This window comes from Macaca mulatta, chromosome 14 (assembly GCF_049350105.2).
Source record: "Macaca mulatta isolate MMU2019108-1 chromosome 14, T2T-MMU8v2.0, whole genome shotgun sequence".
NCBI classification, from domain to species: domain Eukaryota; kingdom Metazoa; phylum Chordata; class Mammalia; order Primates; family Cercopithecidae; genus Macaca; species Macaca mulatta.
In genome coordinates this window covers 12984242-13009055 of record NC_133419.1, presented here as the reverse complement: position 1 = coordinate 13009055, position 24814 = coordinate 12984242, and the positions used below count along the sequence as shown (strand labels likewise).

Genomic DNA, 24814 nt, shown 5'->3' with positions numbered 1-24814 from the left:
CGTGGGCCACACTGGAAGAATTGTCTTGGGCTACGCATGAAATACACTGACACGACCGGGCGCGGTGGCTCATGCTTGTAATCCCAGCACTTTGGGAGGCCGACGGGGTTGGATCACCTGAGGTCAGGAGTTCAATACCAGCCTGGCCAACATGGAGCCTGGCCGTCTCAACTAAAAATACAAAAAGTAACTGAGCGTGATGGTGGGCACCTGCAATCCCAGCTACTTGGGAGGCTGAGGCAGGAGAATCCCTTGAACCCGGGAGGCAGAGGATGCAGTGATCTGAGATCACACCACTGCACTCCAGTCTGGCGACAAGAGTGAGATTCTGTTTCCAAAACAAAACAAAAAAAGAAATACACTGACACTAGCGATAGCTGATAAGCTAAAAATTCACACACACAAAAATCTCATAATGTTTCAAGAAAGTTTACAAATTTGTGTTGGGCCGCATTCAAAGCCGTCCTGGGACACGGGCTGGACAAGCTTGACCTGCCTGTCTGTCTTCCCCGGGGCACCCCCAGATGTCTGGCCTGTGTAGACCAGCCTCAGTGCATGCAGCTGGAAGGTGCAGTGCCTGTCAGAGGTGCCCGTTTCCCCACCAAGGGCCTCATGTTCACATGCCCACTCCAAGTTCACTCCATCATCCATCTCACTCTGTTTTCTATTGAAAGCACCCTGTCACCTTTCATGTTTCCAACTCAGGAAACAGCAACCACGGAACAGAAGAAAAATCGAGATCCCGTTTGCCTTGATGGATTCATTTCGATACAACTTCACTCAAAAGCTCGCCGCTTCCTGATTTCACATTTCACCATCAAAGACGAGGCCGGGGCAGAGCAGGGGGATGTGGCCCAATCGGCAACATGCGTGGCTGAGCAACAGGTTTCTGCCGGGAGAGGCGACTCTGGGATGGCAGCTTTGGAATCCATTGGCCCATCCCAACAGCCAACAGAGGCAGAACGTTCTGGAACATCACCCACCTCTTCCATCCTACAGGCTCCCGCAGCCAACTGTGGCAAAGGTGTATCAAAGCCCTGAGAGAACTTGAAGTGAGACAAAGCCAGGCTCTCTGTGCTGATGAGGGAAGCAAGGCCCAGAGAGGGCAGTGGTGTGGCCACTGTCACGCAGCGGGGCTCTGGGTCCAGTCCCTCTCTCTGGTTTGGGCACTTCCCTCCTGCAACCAGCATTGATGACTTCAGGTTACATGATGTAGGAATGTCTCCAACCCTTTCCCCAAGGTGAGGACAGGGCTCACATCAGTTAGTTGCTCAAGCAACCCCAGAACCAGGATTATAACAAGGTGGTGCTCTGCCACAGGGCTGATAGAGAGGACAGGCCCTGGCCAGAGCAGAGGTGAGGCAGGGACTGTGGACCACAGGCCCTTCCCAGAGCTTTTCATGAGCAGCTACTAGGCCCTTGCTAGAGAAGCCCAGCATGACCGGGAGGCAGTCTCTGAATATGGTGACCATGCCACACTGTGAGGATAGAACTCAGCCCTGGCTAAAGCCCACCAAAGGTAAGAGCAATGATTCATTCATTCATTCATTTGACGAAGTTGGTGCCTGGCTCTGTGGCTACAGTCCTGAAAAAGACATAGTATCTACGTCTTCGGGTTGCTTAAGTAAAATCATTAGCACTAAACAAAATGTGGTATTCATACAATAAAACACAACACAGCAACTAAAAATCAGGAGCTCCTGTTACACTCAAACATGTGATGAATTTCATGGGTATAAGGAGGAGCTGAAGAGGCCAGGCACAGAAGACTCCATATGCTACAATTCAGAACCACTTATGGAAAGCTGGAGAACAGACCCACGGTGAGAGACACCAGAATAGTGCTTAGCTCTTGGCGGGAGGGGGGCAGCTGACGGGAGAGGCTCTAGGGAACCTTAATGGGGGATGAAAATGTTCTAGATCTTGAGCTGGGTGGAGGTTACACAGTGTACGTGTGTGTGGGTGCGTGGGTGTGTGTGTGTGCATGCAGTATACATCAAAACAAAGTTTTATGTTTTTTAAAATCATTAACAGTGTTTACACCTCTTTTCTCAGAGCTAACCTTACATACGCTTGATCAAATGACGAAAAGCTTCAGCCAGAGACAGTTTTGCCTGGTTTCTGAATCTTCCCTGAGCTCTTAAATTCTACCCAGTGAGCATCTAGGTTAAAACCTGGATGAAACCTGGATAAAAGATTTAAAAACTCAACCAAGTTTCCAAGTTTTTATACTGCTTGGCTCCGTGTAGATCCGAGTTAACAAACAGGTTTCAATCCACATACCAGATCTGATGGTATGAAACACTGATTATGGCTGGGCACTGTGGCTCACACCCATAATCCCAACACTTTGGGAGGCCGAGGCAGGAGGATAGCTTGAAATAGGAGACTGGGGCCCCTGCAAACCCATTGAATTTCCTGGTGGTCACAGTGGACAGTTAGCCTGGGGAACAAGTCTGTCTGTGAAAATGCAATGAACACAAGGCCCCTTTCCATGGCCTGTGCTTGGAACCAGCAAAGGAGTCGGCCATTCTGCATCCTGAGCTCAGACAGAGGAGCTGTGGGTGACAGATGGTGCCTGCCAGGAGCAGTGAGGCATGAGTCTCCGGTCAATGACAGATGCGGCTGGAGCCCAGTGTGAGGCCCCAGGCTCCAGCGTGACCTAGTTTTCGAGACTGATGGGACTGGCGTTGACGGCCTCTCATGCACTTTCCTCTGTTCAGTGGGGGGCAGAGAGAACCCAAAATAGCAACGCCCTCCCCCAACCCACACTTAGACAACAGGTGACTAAGAAAGGAAGGCAGGAGGGGAGGTGGAGAGGCGAATGGCTGGCGGGCCAAGTGGGGTGGGCTCTGGGGCAGATATGTCTGCCTCTCTTCTCTGAGGCACGACTGAGGGGCAGAGAAAGGCCAGGCAGTGACGGTGACTTCACATACGCTGCTGCCAACGCCCCCCATCCCTCCCCATCCACCGTGGTAACACCAATATGTTCCCAGCTTGGTTCTCTCTCTCTCTCTCCCCACCCACCTCGGACCCCAGACTCATACCCAGCCCTGTCTGCTCAGCATCTCCACTTGGGTGTCCGAGAGCAAATCAAGTGTCCTATGGCCAAAAGCTAACTCCTGACCATCCCTATCTCAAGACAGGGCTTCTCCATCCTTCCAGGTGCTCTGGCCAAAAACTGTGGCGTCACCTGTCATTCCTCTTTCTCTCACATCCCAGCTGCGATCCAGCCAGAAATCCTATGGGTTCTGCCTTCGAAATGTAACCAGACTTTGGCCACTTCCCACCACCTCCACTGCGACCGCCCTGGTCCCGGCCACCATCATCTCTGCCTCCTCATCTGCCTTCCTGCTTCCTGCCCCCGTTCCCTTCAGGGTGTTCTGCCCCGCTGGATGCAGAGTGATACCGTATAGAAGGCCCCCATGACGTCTCCCACCTCATAGCCTACTGCTCTACCTGCTCGAACCACTTGGGCCACACTGGCCACCAGACACACTGGATGGCCTCAGGGCCTTTGCTGGTCCTGGGCTGGAAGGCTCTTCCTCTGGAGAGCCCTCAACTCCCTTCCTCGCCTTGGGTGGGGCCTTCCTTGACAGCCCTATTTAAATTGCCACCCTGCCCTCCCCCTTCCCCCTTCTTTTCTCCTGCTTTAGTCCCTTCCATAGCATTTATTGCCACTGGATACACAATATGTTTTTACTTATTTATTTTGTTCCTTGTCAGTGCCCCAGATTAGACTGTAAGGAGCATGAGGGCAGGAAGGTTTGGGGTCTGTTTTGTTCTTGCCATATCTCCCAACACCAAGGACGGTGCCTAGTGCATAGCAGGCACCTAGTAAGTTATTGAATAAGCGAATGAGTCGAGGAACAGTGACCTCCCTCTGGAACCACAGGCTTGGTAGCAAAGCTCTCCCCCTTTCTTCTGGCCCCTCTCAGCGCCCCACTCAGGGCAGAACTCCAGGTATGCAGTGTGTCTCCAGCAGGTCCCTGTGTCCCCTTAGAGGTCGGAAAAAGGGATCCATCAGTTCCAATGCCTCAAGATGCCTCTTGCCTCCTTTATCATCTGTCTCCCTCACATCTGCCCTGCCTTTTACAATTTACAAAGAGCTTTGAAGCCCTGTAAGGTTTCAGCATCCTTGTTGTGCAGGCTGGGAGACTCAGGCAGCAGCCCAAAGACACACAGCTCAGAAGGGAGGAGAACACCCATCCCGACAGCAAGCTCGGTCATTGCTCAGATTCACCCTATCCCTGCCACCTGCTTCCTCCACGCCAGCACTGCAAGCACATCATGATGACAACGACGACACTGGACAGAGGACAGACAAAACCAGTGAGATTCTTGCAACAGGGGAAAATGCGTCCACCAGCAACAAGAAGACTGGGACTGGGGAGGGGGTGCAGAAGGGATTAAGGGGTTCAAGGGGGCCTGGGAGGACAGAAGGGGATTCTGTTTGGGTTCCCCTCACCCAACCTAAAGCATATCCTGCTGGAAACACAGGAGGCAATACCCTGAGCCTTTTAAGTGCATATCCCATGACCCCATAGCCCTACACCTAGAGGTTTATTGCAAAGCCATCAGGGAAAGAGTGCACACAGAACAGTCCTAGTTAACTGTATGGGGTGCTTGGCAGAGCAGTGCTTGTGAGAGGAGGACAATGGAAACCTTCTCAGTGTCCCCAGGTAGGGGAATGGGATTTATACGCCATGACTCCCTTGAAAACAATGAATGTGCACCTATATTTCCTAACTCAGAAAGCCAGCAATGACATTGAGCCTAAAATTATGTGTCATACGGGCCCATCTGTGTGTGTGTGTTTGTTTGAAATGTATGTGTTTGCAAAGAAAAGTGTCTAGGAAGAAGTACATCAGATGCAACAATGGTGGCTGTTGCTAGTGAGCCTAGAGGGAGCCTATTCTCTTTTTTATTCTTTTCTGTATTCTATTGCTGTAGGATAATTAAGGAATCAGAGAGACCGAGGGGTTGAGGAGGAATTATTTAATTATTTAGGTGCACCAATCCAGTTGGATTAACATCCAAAGGACTGAGCCCCAAACAAAGAGTCCAGTTACCTTTTAAGCATTTTGTGGGGCAGTGGGGGGAATCTGTGCATATTACAGAGGCAAGAAACAAAGACAGTTATTCAGTTGAGACATGCATTACATTATTTCTTACTTCTTAAGGAATAACATGTTTTACAACTTGAGATTATCTGTTTAGCAACCTTGCAGCTGCACAGCTAGAGAAACAGAGTCTTCACAATGGCTGGGAAAGGGAGAGATAAGGCTCACTAGCCTCAGAAAGAAAAACAGGCAGTTAATTTTAAAGGACTCCAGCCCTTTCTCTTCCTCAAGGGGAATTGGGTTTTCTTACACACAACTGAGTTTTTGTAACACAATTTTTAATTTCTTTTAATTCCTGTTTCACTATGAATAATTTTATGACTAGCATATATCAATATTTTTAGTAAATAAAACAGTAAAGGTGCATGCATTTTACAAAAACAAATTAAATGCTCCAAAGACTTCCCCAAGGGGCCAGGCCCACCAGGGCCCTCTCTCCAGCCAGACCCCGCACCTGCCCGTTGATGGCAGCCTCTAAGCCTCTGAAGCTGAGGGCCTGACACCTCCAGCCAAGCCTCTGTGTGTGAGTGAGGGGGAAGAAACAGAAAAGAACCACTTCCTGCAGAGCTGGTGGTGGTGGCGGATCTCGGGGAGGAGAGACACCCACCCAAGGTGAGGACCAGAGGCTCCTTCAGCAAACATGAACGCGACTCAGGACGCCGCCCTGACTCACAGGGCAGTGTGGCCCTCACGGTGGCCAGGGCTTAGCTGCACTGTCACTGCCATCGACCAAAGGCCGGTGATCACAGGCAGAAGAGGCCTGCGGGTGGGATGAGCCCAGTGGGCCTTGTGGGGATGGAGCTAGTCCTGCTTTAGGGGACAGAGTCTGAAGCAAGAGCCAGCAGGTAGCCTCAACCCATGGATTCCCCTGCGGGTCTCTAGGGCCACACCCATGGCAGAGCCTCCAGATAGGATCCCATTGCTCTTTAAGGAGCATTTGGGCAGGTCCCCAACAGCCTGGAGGAAACCCCTTACCAAACCCCTTACAACCACCAGCAAAGGAAAGCCATGCTTGCAGGTAGAATGTGGATCCATGAGGTGGACTGTGTTCTATCCACTTCATACTCAGGGTGCCCGGCCCAGGCCAGGTGCTTAGTACTCATTTATTAAATGAAGGGATGAATGAATGAGGATGAATGAATGAACGAGCCCTCCACAAAGATGACCCACGTCACTACTTTGGAAAGAAATGTCTTTGCTGTGAGCTGGGCTTCTCAGCGGGTGGAGGTGCAACTGTGTTCCAAACAAAGAAGCTATTTTTAAAGAGAGAGAAGAAGGAAGGACTGAGCCCGGAATGCCTGAGGCCTGGTTACTGGACAAACCAGGGGACCCCTCCTGATCGTGCAGAGGAAGGGCAGCCAGCTTCTGGGAAGAAGTGGGGCCCACCCAGAGCAGTCTCACAGGAGGGAGGTGATGACAGTATTGCTGGGCCTCAGTTTCCTGCCTTTAGAGGGTGAGGGCCAGTCTACAGGAGCTCAGATCATAAGGCCCAAGTCCCATTCTCCGCCGGCTCCCCACCTCCCAGATGAGGACTTCTGTTAGACTGAGTCACTTGGGAGACTTAGCTCTCTTTGGGCACAGCTTGGCCCCCTGTGCATGTGGCCAGATGCCAGAGGACTGGGCGCTTCTGGGAGATGGGCCTCTCGGTGCATCAAGACGGCTTCACAGTGAGCGTGAGTGTGAGGCCGTTGTGCCCCTCCTCCCTGATCTTCTGCCACGACCCTGGGGCCCACTTCAGTCACCACTGCCAAATCATCACCCTCCACCACACACACTCGGGCTATGGTCACACCCAGACCACCAGGATGGACACACAGAGCTGCAGACCCAACCCTTGGCAGATACCATAAAACAGCCCAGCTGGCTCCAGTGGGCGGGAACCCTGGTAGGAAGACATGGAAGCCATCTGCTCAGGTGTCCTCTTTCTGCAGGCCCAGAGAGAGGAGACTTGCTCAAGCTCAGGTCAGAATCCAATCCGGGATCAGAAGCCAGGGCCCCAGGCCCCATGTGCAGTGCACCATGGGGAGTTTTAACGATAAAAGTCAGGGCTTCCCAAGAGCCCTGAATCAGCAGGAAGTGGTAGCACCTTGCTTTCCTGGGGCACGTCCCCACTCCTCACCCACCAGACCCTTCATCGACCCTCACGCTACCCATCCAGGAGTTGGGGCAGCCAGGGTTGCAATTGTCCCCGACAGAGAAGAATTGTGCCCCAAATTCCAGAGGCCAGGAGGGAAATAGGATAAACCATAAGGCACCCCCAGCGCCTTCAGGAGTCTTCCTGCCTCTAATTTGCTGTGTGACCTTGGGGAAGTCCCTTCCCCTCTCTGGGACTCATTTTCCTGATCCGCATGATAGAGTTTGGTCTCCAAGGTTTCATCTGACCCTGAGAAGCTCTGAATCCAAGCCTGGACACATTCTTACTGTGTCAGAGGCAAACAGCCAAACTAGCTGGTTACTAAAAATAGAAAGGCAGCTGGGCAAGGTGGCTCATGCCTGTAATCCCAGCACTTTGGGAGGCCAAGGGGGATGGTTCACTTGAGGCCAAGAGTTTAAGACCAGCCTGTCCAACATGGTGAAACCCCATCTCTACTAAAAATACAAAAATTAGCCAGGCATAGTGGCGCATACCTGTAATCCCAGCCACTCGGGAGGCTGAGGCAGGAGAATTACTTGAACCCAGGGGGCAGAGATTGCAGTGAACCGTGATCACGCTAATGGACTCCAGCCTAGGTAACAGAGCAAGATTCTGTCTCAAATAAAAATAAAAATAAAAAATAAAAAATGGAAAGGCACTAAAAAAAGGTGTGGGGTGGCCTAGGAATTTTTAGATACAGGCACCATTGTTATTTTTATTTTTATTAAATTTATTTCCCTTTTTTCATATTTTCATTTCACAAAAAATAGTGAAAAAAGTTTCCATGTACAAAGCATTGTCAACAATGTTTGTTGGCCATATTGACAGCTGCAGCTCCCTCCAGCCATTTATTAATGGTTTTTTTAAAAAAACCTACTTCTGCCCATGAATCTGCCCATGAATCACATTAACCGAGCATTTGGGTCAAAATTTCATGTACGTGCTACCTCTTCCCTCTGGATGAAAAACTCCTGGGGAATGGGGATTATGTCTTCCATAATTTTCTCCCCTCGTGTCCAGCCTGGCTTTAGGCCCGATAATGACTGTTGTCATCATTGTGGCTGTTCTTAATGATTTTCATTATAGAACCTGAAGGAAACTTCAAAACTAATCCAACCTCCTCTCTTTACCAATGGGGAAATTGAACCCAAGAGAGTAAATTTTATTTGGTCTAATACTAGATCCTCGGTGGAAAGGCTCAATGTTGTAAACATGTTTATTCTACTTCAAATCAATCCAGAAATTCATTGAAATTTAAATCTAATTGGACTGGGGGGAGTTGGGGAGATCTGACAAATTTATTTGAAAATGAAGAAGGATAGCTAAGAAGTGTTAGAAGCAGAAGAATAATGTCCTTCCCCATAATAAGAGTATAGTTCAATCTAAACATTTACACAATTTAAAACAGGGTATACCATTTTAGGAACAGATTAATTAATGGAAAAGAAGGAAGAATTCAGAAAAGGAAATTCATATCATTTATTTTAAAATTCAATAATGTAGTGCTAATCCTAAGCAGTGGAAGAAAACCTGGAATTTTCAAAAAGTGATGTTGAAGCAGTTTTTCTCCTTTTGGGGAAAGCAAACTGAAAAATAAAAAATTTTAAAGGTAATTTTAAATAATTAAAATAAGTCACATCTCACACCTACTCAAAAATGAAGTATAGTTGGATTAAAGATTTCTGTGTAATAAAAAAAGATACTAGAAGAAAATATAGGGGAAAATTTTTTATAACTTGAACGTGGAAAATATCTTTCTCAGCATGGTATAAAAACTAAAAATCGTGAAAAGAAAGAATTTTGACCCCATGAAAACATAAAATGTATGAATAGTGGAAGATATCATTAAAATTGTAGATAACAAATGACAGTCTGGGAGAAAATATTTTCAACACATGGAACAGACTAAGGATTAATATCCATTATATATAAAGAGCACCTACAAATCAATCAGGAAAGGACTGACAACCCCCACCAAAACAGGTAACAAATATGAATAGATAACCAGTGAAGAAACACAAATGTTTTGCGGACACAAAACATATTTAAAAAGTGTTCAATCTCTCTGCTAATTAAAGTAATAAAAATTTTAAACTCAGTTGACATTTTATACCTACCATATTGGTAAAAGTCAAAAAATATTGGTAACATTCAGAATTGAGGATGTAGAAGGGAATCAAAGCTTTTCTTCCTTGACAGTAATAATGTCAGTGGTTCAGCTTTCTTAAAAGAACCACTTGGGCATTATCTTTCAACATTTTTAAATGTTCATATCCATGCAGCAGCATCATATCTGGAAATCCATCCTCCAAGATACTAAACACAAGTGCCTAAAGACATGTTTGTTGTGCTCTCCTTGTAACAGGCAGACAAATGGTTGATGAATGATAAAGAAGGATAAAATAAATCATGGTAGTCCCAGCTACTTGGGAGGCTGAGGTGGGAGGATTGCTTGAGGCCAGAAGTTTGAGCCCAGCTTGGGCAACATAGCAAGACCCCCATCTCAAAAAGAAAATTATTGCACATTCATGTTATGGATGGCTGTGCAGATATTAAAGAGAATGACATAAATCTGCCTGTATTGACATGGAAAGTCACACACAATTTATTGGAAAGTGGGAAAAAAAGAAATAATTATGTAGTAATCAGTATAATATTATCACATTTCCATTTTGTAAAACAAACAAATAAATAAAGATTCAGACAAAACTTTTAGTGGTGGCTACCGCTGAGGAGTGGAGCTGGTGGGAGTGATAGGATGATGGAACATTGCTTTTTAAAAATGTATGTTGGTCAAATTGAAAAAAATTAAAAATATCCTTCACATATTTCAATAATGAGAAAAGCAAGAAATAAAAATAAAATAAATATACGTTGGTGCTCTTTGAATGCGTTTTGATGATATTTGCAGTTTTGCATATACATACATTGTGTGTGTGTGTGCAGGCCTATATAATTAACAACAAAACATATCCTCATTGGCACTGTGCAAAGCAGTTACAATGTTTATTTTAGGAATGAGGAAACAGTCCTGAGTTATGTCACTTGCCCGAGAAACTCACATGCTGCGAGTGACTACAAAGGAATTCTAGTCCCAGCCGGAACTGAAAACCAGGGAGTACCCTTCCCTGCCAAGTCCCCTTCCCTAAGCACAGAGCTTGGCTGTGCAAATTGCAGACTTGGTGGATGACGGCTGTGGGGAGTTAGAGGTAGCGAGTGAGCATGCATTGTTTCTCCAAATGCTGTTTCGATATTATTTGTTTGATGATATTTCAGATCATCAAAAATACTGGGGAAGTATTGAATTGTTAAGAAGCAGGAAAAAACATACCAACCCCCAGAGACAATTACCATTAATATTTTGTAATATTTCTTCCAATATTTTCATTGCATTTACAAACACGGTTCATATTACATTGTAGGTGTGATTTTGCATCTTTCTTTGAAAACAACACTGTATCAGAGTCATTTTCTTTTGTCATTAAAGTCTTCCTAAACATCAACATTTTTAAATAGTAGTATTTTACTTACTATTTAATTTCATCCTGCTTACCTACCACCCACCCAAACCCAACCAGCAGAGCACCAGTGTCCCATCTAAGATAAAATATACTCGGTATATATTCTACACCAAGCAGAGGGGTGACGAAGACACGCTGTACCTCATACCACACAGCAAAATTAACTCTGGGTGGATTAAAGAGCTAAAGGGAAAAAAATCACAGAAAGACTTGAAAAAAGTTGATGAGAGTATTTATCAAACCTCTGTGTGGGGGAGGACTTTCTAACCTAAAGCTATGGGAGAAACCACAAAAAAAAAAGATCACTAGATTTGGCTACCTAACATTTTGATACCCTGTAAACAACCTGAACAAAAAAGTAAAGGTCAAATAGCAAGTGGGGTAAAATGTTTGCAATAAATGTAAAAAAGATTAGTAGCCATCATAAATAAAGAGCTCATACAAATCAATATAAATCACCCACTGAGACCCAAATGCCTAACTGGGGAAAGGCTTAGGAGTGTACTATCCAATATAGTAGCCACTAGCCACACATGGCTATTTAAATTTAAATTAATTTAGAATTTAAATTAAAACCTTAGGTAAATTAAGTCTAAATTTAAATACAATTAAATTTAAAATTTACTCAGTTAACTAGCCATATTTCAAGTACTCAATGGACACATTTGGCTGGTTGCTATTGGACAGGCAATATAGGCCATATGGACCCTATTAAACAGGAAGATATAGGCCATTTCTATCATCGCAGAAAGCTTGATTGGAAAGCACTGCTTTAGACAGTTTGCAAAAGAAGACACAAAAGTGACCAATAAACACATTTAGAAACTCAGCTTCGTTAGCAATAAAAGGAATGCAAACTAAAACAAGGTCACATATTCATCTAGTTAGGAGTAAACAGGGTATTGCTAATTGAAGAGTAAAGAGTTACGGACCATCTGGAAAATAATTTGGCAATATAAGTTAAGAACTGTAAAAACCCTTAGCCCAGCAATTCAGTTCCTGGGATTATGTGCAGCCTAAAGAAATTATCGGAAATACACAAACCGTTTTGTGCAGAAACGTATTGATTCCTAAATTATTTATAATTTCAGAGAGCCGCAGCCTGAAAGCTAAACCTCAGGGAAGGGATTCCACCCATCAAGACCAACCACTCAATAGACGAACAAACCATCAATAAACACTACGTTTTGCCAAGAGGAACTAATGACTTGGAAAATACTTACAAAAATACATATAAAAAACACTGCATTCGAAACTGAATGGTTAGGATAACATCAACTATAAAAATATGAAGACTATGCGCAAAAAACTGCCAATCGCCAGAATAAATATCACTGGGTGATAGGATTCTGAATATTATTTTTGCTGTTCAGTAATTCCTGAATTTTTAACAATGGCCATTTTCTGGTTTTATACAAAACTAGACAGGTCATTAAAAATTCACAGGAGAGGTAACTTAGTGATTAAGAGCAGGGACCTAAGCCGGCTGAGCCTTCGACACCAATCCCCTGTTGCTCCCTGGCTCTCAGACCTCAGATGAGGTCAGCTCAGCTTCCTTGTCTGCAAAATTAACAACAACACCCGCCTCATGAGGTTTCTTGAGAAGTGAGCAAGATGGTGCCTGCACAGTGCTGGGAAGAGTCTGTGCACATGAGCCCAGAACATAAGTGAGGGCTGCTCTTTGTATTAACATGGGAAATGCTTATGTTACTCAGCTGCTGCGTGACAAACCAGGACCCAGAATCCTCTACAGAACATGCTCTCAACTGGAAAAAATATATGCTTTTTTTTTTTTTTTTTTTTTTTTGAGCCAGAGTCTTGCTCTGTTGCCCAGGCTGGAGTGCAGTGGTGCAATCTTGGCTCACTGCAGCCTCTGCCTCCCAGGTTCAAGTGATTCTCCTGCCTCAGCCTCCAGAGTAGCTGGGATTACAGGTGCATGCCATCGTGTCCAGCTAATTTTTGTATCTTTAGTAGAGACGGGGTTTCACCATGTTGGCCAGGCTGGTCTTGATCTGACCTTGTGATCTGCCCGCCTTGGCCTCCCAAAGAGCTGGGATTACAGGTGTGAGCCACCGCGCCTGGACAACATACGCTTTTTCAAAAGTCCACAAAGACCAGGAGCTACTCCAAACTGCTCATGGCAGTCACCTTGGGGAGATGGGAATAAATGTCCTCTCTTTGCTTAAAGAAACATGAAAATAACTTTCTGTGCTTTCCAAATTGTCTCCAATGAGCATGCTATCTTCACAGTGAAGGGGGAAAAAGCTTTATAAAGAAAGAAAAAAGCTGAAATGAATAAAGGTTTAACTGGTTGTGCTGAGGAGGTCATCAGTTGGCACACAAGTGAGGCACACAGCCTCCGCAGCTGGGGATTACTGGGGAGACCTCTGCCTTGTGGGATTCTGGGCTTATTTAATTTTTTTTCTTTCTTGAGACGGAGTCTCGCTCTGTCACCCAGGCTGAAGTGCAATGGCTCGATCTCGGCTCACCGCAACCTCCACCTCCTGGGTTCAAGCAATTCTCCTGCCTCAGCCTCCTGAGTAGTTGGGATTACAGGCACCTGCCACCACACCTGGCTAATTTTTGTATTTTTAGTAGAGACGTTGTTTCATTACATTTGCCAGACTAGTCTTGAACTCCTGACCAACAGCCAGGTGAACTGCCTGCCTCGGTCTACCAAAGTGCTGGGATTATAGGCACAAGCCACCACATCCAGCCAGATTTAATTTTTTTGTATATATTTGATGTATTTCCAAACTGTACAAGAGGTCATAAATAAGTATTATTTTTCCTAACTAGAAAAAGACAGGTCGTTAAGAAAAGTAAAGCAAACCTGGCCCTCTGCGTTGGGACTGGTGAGAGGGACGAAGGTAGATGGAAACAAGAACTGAGGGGCAGGGTGGGGGGGAGTGTTAGCACAGGGGCCCACCCTGCTGAGCCTGTGGGTGGGGCTGCAGAGCAAAGGCCTCCCAGCCTCCCCCCGCTCCACGCTGAGCCTTGTCTCCTCATCCACCCACAAGCCGAGGCCAGCACAGCTGCAGACACGCCAAGGTGATGGGGGGCAGACTACCTGGACTGAGAAGGGGTTCTTTTTTATTTTCTAACCTTCCAATAAAACATCCGTGAATTTTTTCACTGTCAGATCAAATAGGAAAGGAACTTGCGTTTTGCAGTGCGTGGAGCTGATAACAGATCTATTGCAGTTCTGAAACGTACAGAATTTTTTTCCTCTTGAGAACCTGGGAGTAGTCATCCCCACCCTGTCCCCAAAGCTGGCCCTAGTCATGACAAGCACTCCAAAACCCACGGGTCCCGGGTCCCCATACACCTGGGAGACCAAAGCATCTAACATGAAAAAGGACCACGGCCATAAAGAGGAAGAAACGCCTTCTCAGGGTGAGGCTCGCCCACCCGCTCTCTGCCAGGCCAGGCTTTGCTGTGTGCGAGCCCCTCTCCTGATCTCTGAACTCCTCAGATTCCTGGGAGAGACGGAGCCCGTGAGACCTTTTTGTCCACTAAAAGTAGGGGCCAGTGGGACTTAGGTTCAGTTCTGTCCGGCTGGTCATACTTCTGAGGTGCTGAATTTAGAATTTTGGTTGACACGAATGGGCTGTTTCTGGAGTCAAAGAAGCCTGTGGTGATGCAAAAAGAGATCAAGAAAATCCAAAGGAACAGGATAGTTTTGTGGGACACTCAGGGACTCTGGGGTCAGACAACAGAACCATCCATTCTGGGCCACAGCTGTAATGCACAGACAAGAATCCATGCGTGTAGGGTGCTGGGTGCAGTAGGTTACACGGCGGCTGCATGGAAAGTACTAGGATTAACCCTCTCTGGCCCCTTTTGTTGTTGCCACAGCAACAGGAAAGGTTGGGGAATAATGGGATGAATGGACCCGGGATCCAGAACCTTAAGTCTGGACCAGCTATGTGGGTCTGTGTCAGTCACTTGACCTTGGCGGGGACTCAGCTTTCTTCTCTGTATAACGGATTCATTTCAGCTCCAACTCTGAATCAGACAAGCCCCAGCACCCTACCCGAGGCTCCTCAGAACAGGGGCATCCTCACCTCACTGCAGGAGCTGGGAAGACGAAAGAAATGCTATAATCTCTAGCAGAACAAGCAACTGCACAAGCAGCTCAACGATCAAGACACACCAAGTCGCGGTCTCCGAAGTGGGGAGAAGTTGCATTCTCTGCAGCAAAACCTGGCAAACCAACAAAACATGAAACCACACTTCCAGGCAGAGCCGTCTTGTACTGCACCAGAGCTTCTAGAGCCTTTTCTCTTCTTTTTTTTCTTTTTCTTTTTCTTTCTTTTTTTTTTTTTTTTGAGACTGAGTCTCACTCTGTTGCCAGGCTAGAGTGCAGTGGCGCGATCTTGGCTCACTGCAACTTCCACCTCCTGGGTTCAAGCGATTCTCCTGCCTCAGCCTCTTGAGTAGCTGGGACTACAGGCACACACCACCATGCCCAGCTAATTTTTGTATTTTTAGTAGAGACGGCGTTTCACCATGGCCAGGATGGTCTCCATCTCCTGACCTCATGATCCGCCTGCCTCGGCCTCCCAAAGTATTGGGATTACAGGGGTAAGCCCAGCATAGAGCCTTTTTTAGGGGCATGGGAGGCACTGAGGTACAGACTAAAGGTGCAGGCCTTCTCCCCAGGAAAACACACAAATGCCCACCCATGATGTCAGGCAGCTGCTGGAACACTGAAGGACAAACCTGGATCCCAAGGTCAGGACACCTGTTCCACCCGGGGCTCAGTGTGCCCCTAGACAACTTCCTATGCCAGGGGCACCCTCGGAGGAGCCAGAAACCAGACTAGAGCCCCAGTAGCTCTCAATGAACTGCCTGGACAGGGAGTTCTGTCCCCAGCTCTGGGGCCCACGCGTCATTCTGGCTACCTTGAGAACCTGGGAGTAGAAACTCCTCCCCGCTCCCTGGGATTCCCAAACTCTGGCCAGAACAAAGGGAGCTCATTAGCTGGGCCCCACAGGCCTGCCTTTAGATTCACTTACGACCGAGGGGCAGTGAATAACAGGACCTCAACAAAGGAGTTCTCTGTCCCAAGGCCTTTGAGGGTCTCTTGGGCTGAAAGATCCCATTTCCAGGGGTGGCTGCTCTGTGGCATGCCCGACTCTGGACCTCAACATAGGGAAGCCTCTCTGTTCCCCGACATCAGCCCTTGTCCCCATCATGCAGCCTCCTTCTTTGGGATCCAGATGCTGGAAGGACTTGCAGCTAAGCTCTGGACCCCACAGGAGAAATCCTCATTTGTGCTTTAAATAATCCCTTTTCTCCACACATCCTGTATCAGAAATTGTCCTGGCACCCGACTGGACGAGCTCTGTCCACACTGTGTATTAGCGGGGTCTGGAGAGGAATGGGCTCTCAGGATTACAGAATTGGAGACTTCTCACCTTTCTATCCAATCCCTCTGTCAGAGGGGAAACTCAGAAGGGAGCTTAGACTCCAGAAAAGATGGAGGAAGAAGGAGCAGGCCATACCTCAATGCAGAGGGGGAACCGAGGAGGTCTTCCTGGGGGAGGAAGCCTTGGCAGGGCCTGGCTGAGGGTGAGAGTGGAGGCAGGGCCAGGTCCAGCTTCCTTCCACTCCCCACACTCCTTTCCACACCCTACCCAGACCTCACCCGTGGGTGTGTTGCCCAGCATCAACCCCGGGGCTTCCTGCCCAGTGCCTGTCTCATCCAGGGACCTCAGCAGCTCTGCACACTGGTCCAAGAAACCTCACAGGGGCACAGAGAGCAGGCACTGAGAGTGCCCCCCCGGAGGGCAGGAGCCAGCCCCCACAGAAACACACAACCCAGTAAAGGGACTCCCCTGCAGCCCCTCCCTGCCGGGCAAGCGCACAGGCAGGGTGTGGTTTGTATGCCACGGGGCACGCTTGACTTTCCAGCCTGGTACCAACGCGGCAGAGGGGTCTTGGTACAGAATCAAAGGAACGACACACGGAGGTCACAGATTACCTGGCAGGTGCCATCTGCTTCTGACAGTTGGGTTGTGTTTTTCACAGTTACAAATCACATCCCTTCAGGAATATCGGGAGGGGCCCTGTGCTTGCAGGCACACACCCATCTCAAGCTGCCCTCCTTGGCAGAGCATGTGGGGAAGCGGGTGAGCAGTGAATGTTCCTGCCAGATGCTGGCCTCTGCTCTACCGACCTCACCCCATTTAACAATCCGATGAGAATTTCATGACAATTTCATGACAATCCGATGAGGCAGGTACTAGTGTTATTCCCACTTTTCAGAGGAGCTTGCACAGCTGGTGATTGACAGAGAAGAAAAGGGGGCTCTAGAAACCCATTTTAACCCCCTGTCCCTGCCAGGGAGGCTGCCCTGAGAACCAGTCTGTCCCGGAACCTCCTGCTGACCCTCTTCCCCCCCCCAGCCTCCCTGTCCTGCAGAGAGGTTAGGACGCAGGAGCTGTGGGTTCCCACCAGCCCAACCCTTCTTCCTGAGCATCCTGGGGAAGCCCCCTAATGTTGCTGGACCACCATGCCCCTGTGTGTTGGGCCCCATGGCCTCAGAGTGGGGTATGTCCTAACAGAAGGCCTCCCGTAGAGGACAACGCCTGATGGAGTGGAGGGTATCCTCTCAGCAGGAGAATCAGGAGCCCTGGGTCCCTGTTGGTTCCTTAACTTGCTGTGTGATCATGGGCAGGGCACTTCACCTCTCTGAAAGATGGGGCAAATGTCATCTTTGCTGTCTTCCTCCCCGGGTTGTTATGAAGATCAGGTTGATCTCAGTGATGAATGTGAAAGTGCCACACTCGGCGAGGATGACTCGAGGCAGACACAGGCAGGGGTTGTTATTGACAACAGTGACAACAACCCTTGCCCTGCAGGGGAGCAGGGACCCTCCCCTGCTTTGCAGATGAAGTAAAGTGAGGCTCTAGGGAAGGCAGGTTTCCACTCCAAAAACATCAGAGACTTACTTTGCCTTTAAACCCTTCACAGAGGGAGACTCAAATCCCAGACTACAAGTTCCCTGCAAGGGGACAGAAAGGATCTCCAGGGACCCAGATCTCCCCTGGATTTACCAGGCAGCTGGAACAAAGTATAAACAGCCAAGGACTTAGTGTCCGGAGATGCAAGTGCAGGCTCTGCTTCTGTTTCTGTCTCACTGTGGGCGTCGTAGTCAGTTTCCTCGTTGATTGTGCGGGGACAGGACACCTCCCCGTTTGACGGGGCTGTCAGGGACGTGAAGTGCGATGCTTCCGTGCAAATGCTTTGTAAAGTGCAGTGCTCCAAGAGAGGCATTAAGAGTGTCCAAACCATACACCACCCAGGCCACCTCAAGGCCACTCTACAACTGGGAAAGCACCCCGCCTCTGTAGTTGTGGCTTTGTGTGTTTCACACCCTCCTTATCTCCAGCTCTCTGAGAAAGTCCTGTTTACTGTGATATGCAGGTATCTGCGGGTGGCAGCAGAGCTTCAAGGTTAAAAGATGTAGACTTTGTATGACCAAATGCCTGTCATGGTTGAATGTGCAAATAAATGGTGGTTGTCTCTATAGAGACAACAGAATACTATACAGCAATGAAAAAGAACAAGCTCCTATACACAATAATATGAATGAATCATCCAAGTATAATGAGTGAAAAAAATCAAAACACAAAAGGTATAAACTTTGTGATACATTTAAAGTTCAAAGAAAAGGGCCAGGCACGGTGGCTCACGCCTGTAATCCCAGCACTTTGGGAGGCTGAGGTAGATGGAGCACTTCAGGCCAGGAGTTCAAGACCAGCCTAGCCAACAAGATGAAACCCCATCTGTACTAAAAATATAAAAATTAGCCCGGCGTGGTGGTGCACACCTGTAATCCCAGCTGTTCGGGAGGCTGACGCAGGAGAGTCATTTGAACCTGGGAGGTGGAGGCTGTAGTGAGCCAAGATGGCACCACTGCACTCTAGCCTGGGTGACAGACTATTGTCTCAAAAAAATAAATAAATAAAATAAAGTTCAAAGAAAAGGCAAAGCCAATCCGCGATGACAGAAGTCAGGACAGTGGATACCTGGGTAGGGAGCAGTGGGGGACAGTGGGGAGCCTCCCAGGTGCTGGTTACACAAGCACGTGCAGTGTGTGAAGTTACATTTATAACATACTGCGTGCACTGTGCTGTGTGTATCCTATATTTAAGTAAAAAGTTGTTGTTGTCATTTTAAATTAAGCATCGGGGTTCCAGTCCAGCTTTACCACCTGGATGGTGTATAAGCTCAGGCTAATTAAACTCTCTTGAGTATCTACTCACTCCTCTGCAAAATAGAATAAAAATGATATCTGCCCCAAATGCTTCCAAATGTCAATGATTTAAATTTCCGTTCACGTTTACCTTATCCAAATACCAAGTATTATTTTTCACTTAATATTTTTGCTTTAAATCAACTCACTAGTTAATCTAAAAATGAAATGTGTAAACCATGAATCTGGTGAGCTAGTTATTTTCAGTATATATATTAATATAAAGTAAAACAAACACATTATTAAGATAAAAATGCTTATTTGTGAGCCGCCTCAAGTCATCCTCCATATCAGTGAAGGTGGCATGTATACATTCACTCTGTCACCCAGGCTGGAATGCAATGGCTTGATCTTAGCTCACTACAGACTCAACCTCCTGGGATCAAGCAATCCTCCCATCTCTGCCTCCCAAGTAGCTGAGATTACAGGCACACAGAACCATGCCTGGCTAATTTTTTTTTTATTTTTTTTTATAGAGACAGGGTTTTGCCCATGTTGCCCAGGATGGTCTTTAACTCCTGGGCTCAAGTGATCCTCCTGCCTCGGCCTCCCAAAGTGCTGGGATTACAGGCAGGAGCCACTACGCCTGGCCAAGGTGGCATACTCACTCTGGGGAAAAAAACAAGATAACGTAATTACATAGAGTCCCTAGCACTGTGTAAGCCCCTAGTGAATGGTAGCTATTATCATCATCATCATCATCATTGACATCTTCAACATTACTGACATCATCACCATCATCTTCATCATTTCATCATCACCGTCATCATCATGACTGCCATCATCATCATTGACACCATCATCACTATCATCATTATCACCACGTATAACACCAATAAGTACTTGTTTCCCAATCATCCCACAGAGTCAACCCAACACAGCCCTGGCCTCAGAAGAGCTTACAGAATTAGGAACATATAACCCATGTTGAAGTGTTGGGGTTTGCTGGGACGCATATCGAGGTGAGCGCTCCACATGGGTGTGGATGGGGTAGAAGTTGTTGAGCTATGCCCTCCCACCCTCCACACCAGACCAGAACTGACTCTCCCCAGATTGCCTTGGGGACCTGCCTCTTGCCGCAGGCCAAGGCTGACTGCACCTGGACCCATCCCCTCATCTCTCAGAACTTCAGTCTCCTCATCTCTGAAACCAAGCTGGTGACCTCGGCTCCTCCAAACCTCCCAGCAATGGGCCAAGGGAAGGACACGCCATCAAAGACAAACAGAAGTCACTCGAGGAGTCTCCTGGACACTCAATAAATGATCACAAACATGTCTTATTCTTTTATCAAATTTGTCCCCTGAGGTAGGCCTGCACCTCTTCCACACTGACAGTCACAGGGCACCTGGAGTGCCCATCATGGAACAGAAACATCCTGATCCCTAAAGTAGTTATAAACCTACTCAAATGTGTCCCTCTTTAAGTCAACTCAGCCAATCAGTTTTCAGATCTACTAGAACTAAGTCGGGATGGATGTTTTTAATTCAATTTTTATAGTGTGCTTTTAGTATTTAAAATGGTCATAATCCTTGACTCAAATAATTCTAATTAAAGGAAATAAGGATATGATTGTGCCAAAATATTTATCACAGTTATTTTTAACAGCAAAAAAAAAAAAGAGAGAGGAGCTGGGCAAAGTGACTCACACTTGTAATGCCAGCACTTTGCAGGGCTGAGGCAGGAGGATTGCTTGAGCCTAGGAGTTTGAGACCAGCCTGGGCAACACAGTGAGATCCTATCTCTACAAAAAATTTGTTTTTAAAAATTAACCAAGCATGGTAGCTCATGCCTGTAGTCCCAGCTAAGGCTGAGGAGGGAGGGTCACTTGAGTCCAGGAAGTTAAAGTAGCAGTGAGCTGTGATCGCACCACTGCACTCCAGCCTGGGCGACAGACTGAGATACTGTCTCAAAATATCAAAACAAAAAAAAAGAGTAAACAACACAAATGTCCAATAATAGGAATTGGTTAAGTAAACATCAGAACTTTTATTAGCTATTGTAGACCCATTTTTTTAAAACCATGTTATGTAAGTCTATGACATGGCACGACATTCAAGATATATTTTAAGAAAAAAAAGCAGGATACAAAGATATTTCTCTCTCTATATCTACATATAGATATCTTTGTGTATGTATATATCCTTTTAAGTATATTTATAAAAGATATATAATTTATATAAAATATATATACCTCATACATATAAACATGTATATCACAAATACATGATACTAATTTTGAAACAGTAGATTATCATTATAAATTGAAAAGAATAAAATATATGACATATTAACAGTGGTCATAATGAATGATAGGATTGTGACTGGTTTTATTTTTTTCTTTATATTCTATAGTTTTGCTAATTTTTCACAAAAATATGCATTATTTTTATTATTAAAATATCATGTTGGGCCAGGCACAGTGGCTCACATCTTTAATCCCAGCATTTTGGTAGGCCGAGGCGGGCACATCACAAGGTCAGGAGATAGAGACCAGCCTGGCTAATGTGGTGAAACCCCATCTCTACTAAAAATACAAAAAATTAGCCAGGTGTGGTGGCGGGCACCTGTAATCCCAGCTACTTGGGAGGCTGAGGCAGGAGACTTGATTGAACCCGGGAGGCGGAGGTTGCAGTGAGCCAAGATCGGCCACTGCACTCCAGCCTGGGCAACAGAGTGAGACCATGTCTCAAAAAAAAAAAAAATCATGTTATAAAAATGTTATATGTTATATATAATTATACAAATACCAGAACTTTCTTCTTTAAAATATTTTCTGCAGACCCCTTTTATGTGCATAAAATAAAATCCCTACCCAACCTCACGCTGCTATCTTGATCGACTCTCACCCCCACAATTAATTTGTTATTATTATTTTGATGAATATTCTGCAAAACCTTTTTCTGTAAATGTAGAAACTGTTCAACTCATTCATATTTTTATTTTATGAAAATAAGATTGCAATATATAAATTGTTCTGAAATTTAATGTTTTCACTGAGCAAAATATCATGGCCATTTCTGTGTGTCAGGATACGGGGATCTATGAGCCCTTTCTTGACGGCTGTAGTCTGACTATTCCAGATTGTGGCTGGTCTCGAACTTATTTGCCCTTTGCCCTATCTTTCCATGTTTTTATTATCCCTTGGTGGCTTCAACACCCCTGTGCAGACTGCCTTGCCCCCTGGTGAGTATAGGAGGCCTCTCTAAAGGTAATAGTGTATATGAGGTTTTTTTTTAATGTGGCTTTTGCCATTTTGTCCCTTAAAAATGGATGTATCGATTTTCCAGCTTCTAGTAACTGATATTCTTTAAATGAGATTCCAAGCTTCAACTCACAGATTGAGGAATCTGGCAGACCATCTGGTGCAGTGCCTTTATTTCACAGATAAACTGAGAGCCGGGAGAGAGACTCCACCCTAGGCACAGTGCCGGTGAGGGACTGAGCCAGGATGCTGCCCATAGCACCCCACTTCTGGACCCATCTAGAAGCCACTACGCTAGCAGGACTCAGAAACCATTGTCCTTGTGCTTCCCTCAGCCTGGAAAATTGATCCCACCACCAAAGTGGAAAATCACTCATCCTTTGGGTCTTCATCTAGATGTCACCTCCTCCAGGAAGCCTTCCCTGATTTTCCCAAAGGCTGGCTTGGACACATGTCCTCCACTGTGCTCCCTCAGGCCTGGCCTTTCCATGCTGTGTCCCAGTTGCCTGTCGGGTAACCTCCCCACTGGGCTGGAAGCTCAGGGAGGTGGGGGTGGGTGGGCAGGGTGTGCTTGTCAGTCTGTTTCATGTGTCCCTGCTGAAAGCTTCCCTGTCAATCATTCATCTGTTCAAGAAATAGCTTTGTGCCAGGTGCTAGGTGCGGGGGAGAGAAGGCAGGAGCACTCCTGACCAGTGTCAGGCCTTCAGGAATGCTAAGCACTGCTCTAAGAAGCTGAGAGCCATGCTGAAGTTTGGCATGCTGACTGCCACCGTGAGCCTTTGCCACAGGTGTGCCCAGCCAGTCTCCCAACATCCCTTCAAGGCAGGCTGTGTTCCACACGTTTTATAGATGGGATCTGAGGCTCCAAGAGCGACACTGAGGACACACAGCTGGGTCTGCCGGCCTCCTAGGCCCCCAGCATCTCAGCAAAACCCCCAGATGGCCAGGAGAAGCACCAGCCTGAGATGAGAGAGAGAGGCTGCACCAGGGAAAGGGGTGCCCGTAGAAGAGGAGGCCTGGCGGTCCAGTCCAAAGTTCACTGTGGGTTATCTGTGCACCTTGGGAAATTCACATAACCTCTCTGATCCTCAGTTATTTCATGTGAACAACAGCTTTCATTAACACCTGTCGTACACTACTAGGAGGCCTTATTTTCTCAACCAAAGCCTATGCCGTATGGTGGAACAAGTCTAATCTTACAGTAGCAGCGGAAGAGTGAACATGAATGCTGAGTCCTCAGGGCCTCAGGCTGTGGGATGTATGACTGGCACCCCGGGTTGTGGGCAGGCCTGTAGCAGGCCTGGGTTGGGGGCAGGTAGCAATGGAAAGGGGCTCCAGGAACACAGCCCCATTGAGGGGAACTTGAGGGGGCCCAGCAGAGGCGGGGGTGAACGCGGCCTGAGCCAACCAGCCCTCCCACTCCAGGGTACCACTGATCACAGATCTTCCAGAAGCCACAGGAGGCTGTCTAGTGTTGTCCGTGAGGGGCTAGGAAAGTAGGGGGTCCGTGGGGGAGCCTTCTCTGTCTCTCCAGGCAAGACAGCCCCCTCCCCAGCTGACACTGAGACACCTTCCCAAGCCAGCAGGACCCTGTTCAGGCACTTGGAATCCTCAGTCTCCTGCCCTTCCCCAAAGCCCTGACACTCACTCAACACTCAGCCCCTCTCACACTAGCAAAAGAGGCAAACCTCCAGGCCCCACACAGAGAAATTCCCCACCTCCGACTGGACTCCAGTCGAACACTTTCATGTGGGGTTCCTAGGACAAGAGAGCTGGGCCTCGGGATCATCCAATCTCCACATTTTACAGATGCGCCAACCTCGGCCCAGAGCATGACAGGGACCTGACCACAAAGGTGACAAAGGTGGGACTCGAATGCAGGTGCCACCAGGCCAGCGTGTCTCCACCACACTGCACACCACATGCATGTCCAGACCTGGATCCTAGGTCTCTCCTTCTCCCCTTCCCCACCCTCCACCAACAGCCAAACTGGGCGGGAGCGAAGCTGGGGGTGGGGAGGCACTTTCTGAGCTGGCAGGGAGGGGAGTGTTGCAAAGTCGGCTGCCTGGGTTCCCCCACCCCCACAGCCAAACAGAGGTTTCCAAGGATCCAGGTCACTGAGTCATCCACACACACCTGCAGGCCTCTCCTGCCCTTCTCATCTGGCCACCAGGCCATCCATCATCTTTGGGAATCATTCCATAGATTTCTTCCTTCATTCATTCAACAAACCCTGAGGTCCTACTATGCACCAGTCACATTCCTCAGTCTCCTTCCTCTCCTCCCTCCTACCCTCAGCTCCTCCCTCTTCCCCACATCCCTAGTGCCCCTTTGCCCCGGTGAAGAGGGCACACCTGGGGGCATTGAGGAGTCACCGAGTCCAGAGGGGAGACAGACACAGGCACACCCCACCCCAGGTTACCTGGTGTGGCCCAGGGCAGCACCGGCAGGCACCTCTCCGGGAGAGGCTGAGGAGGTTCTGACACCTGGCCCTGGGGGCTCAGCAACCCCCTCCCCCACCTTCAGCCTCTACTGGGCCGTGCTGCCTGGAAAACCCAGCCTGGGCTC

The 24814-nt window shown here is 47.5% G+C and overlaps 1 long non-coding RNA gene across 1 annotated transcript in view; it reads right to left on the bottom strand.

Annotated features, from left to right (window-relative positions):
- Window positions 1-24814, bottom strand: part of LOC144334196 (uncharacterized) — a 69165-nt gene extending 44351 nt beyond the window's left edge. Inside the window, exon 1 of the long non-coding RNA XR_013403754.1 lies at window positions 24669-24814. This is a non-coding gene — a long non-coding RNA (uncharacterized LOC144334196). The remainder of the gene's footprint in view (window positions 1-24668) is intronic.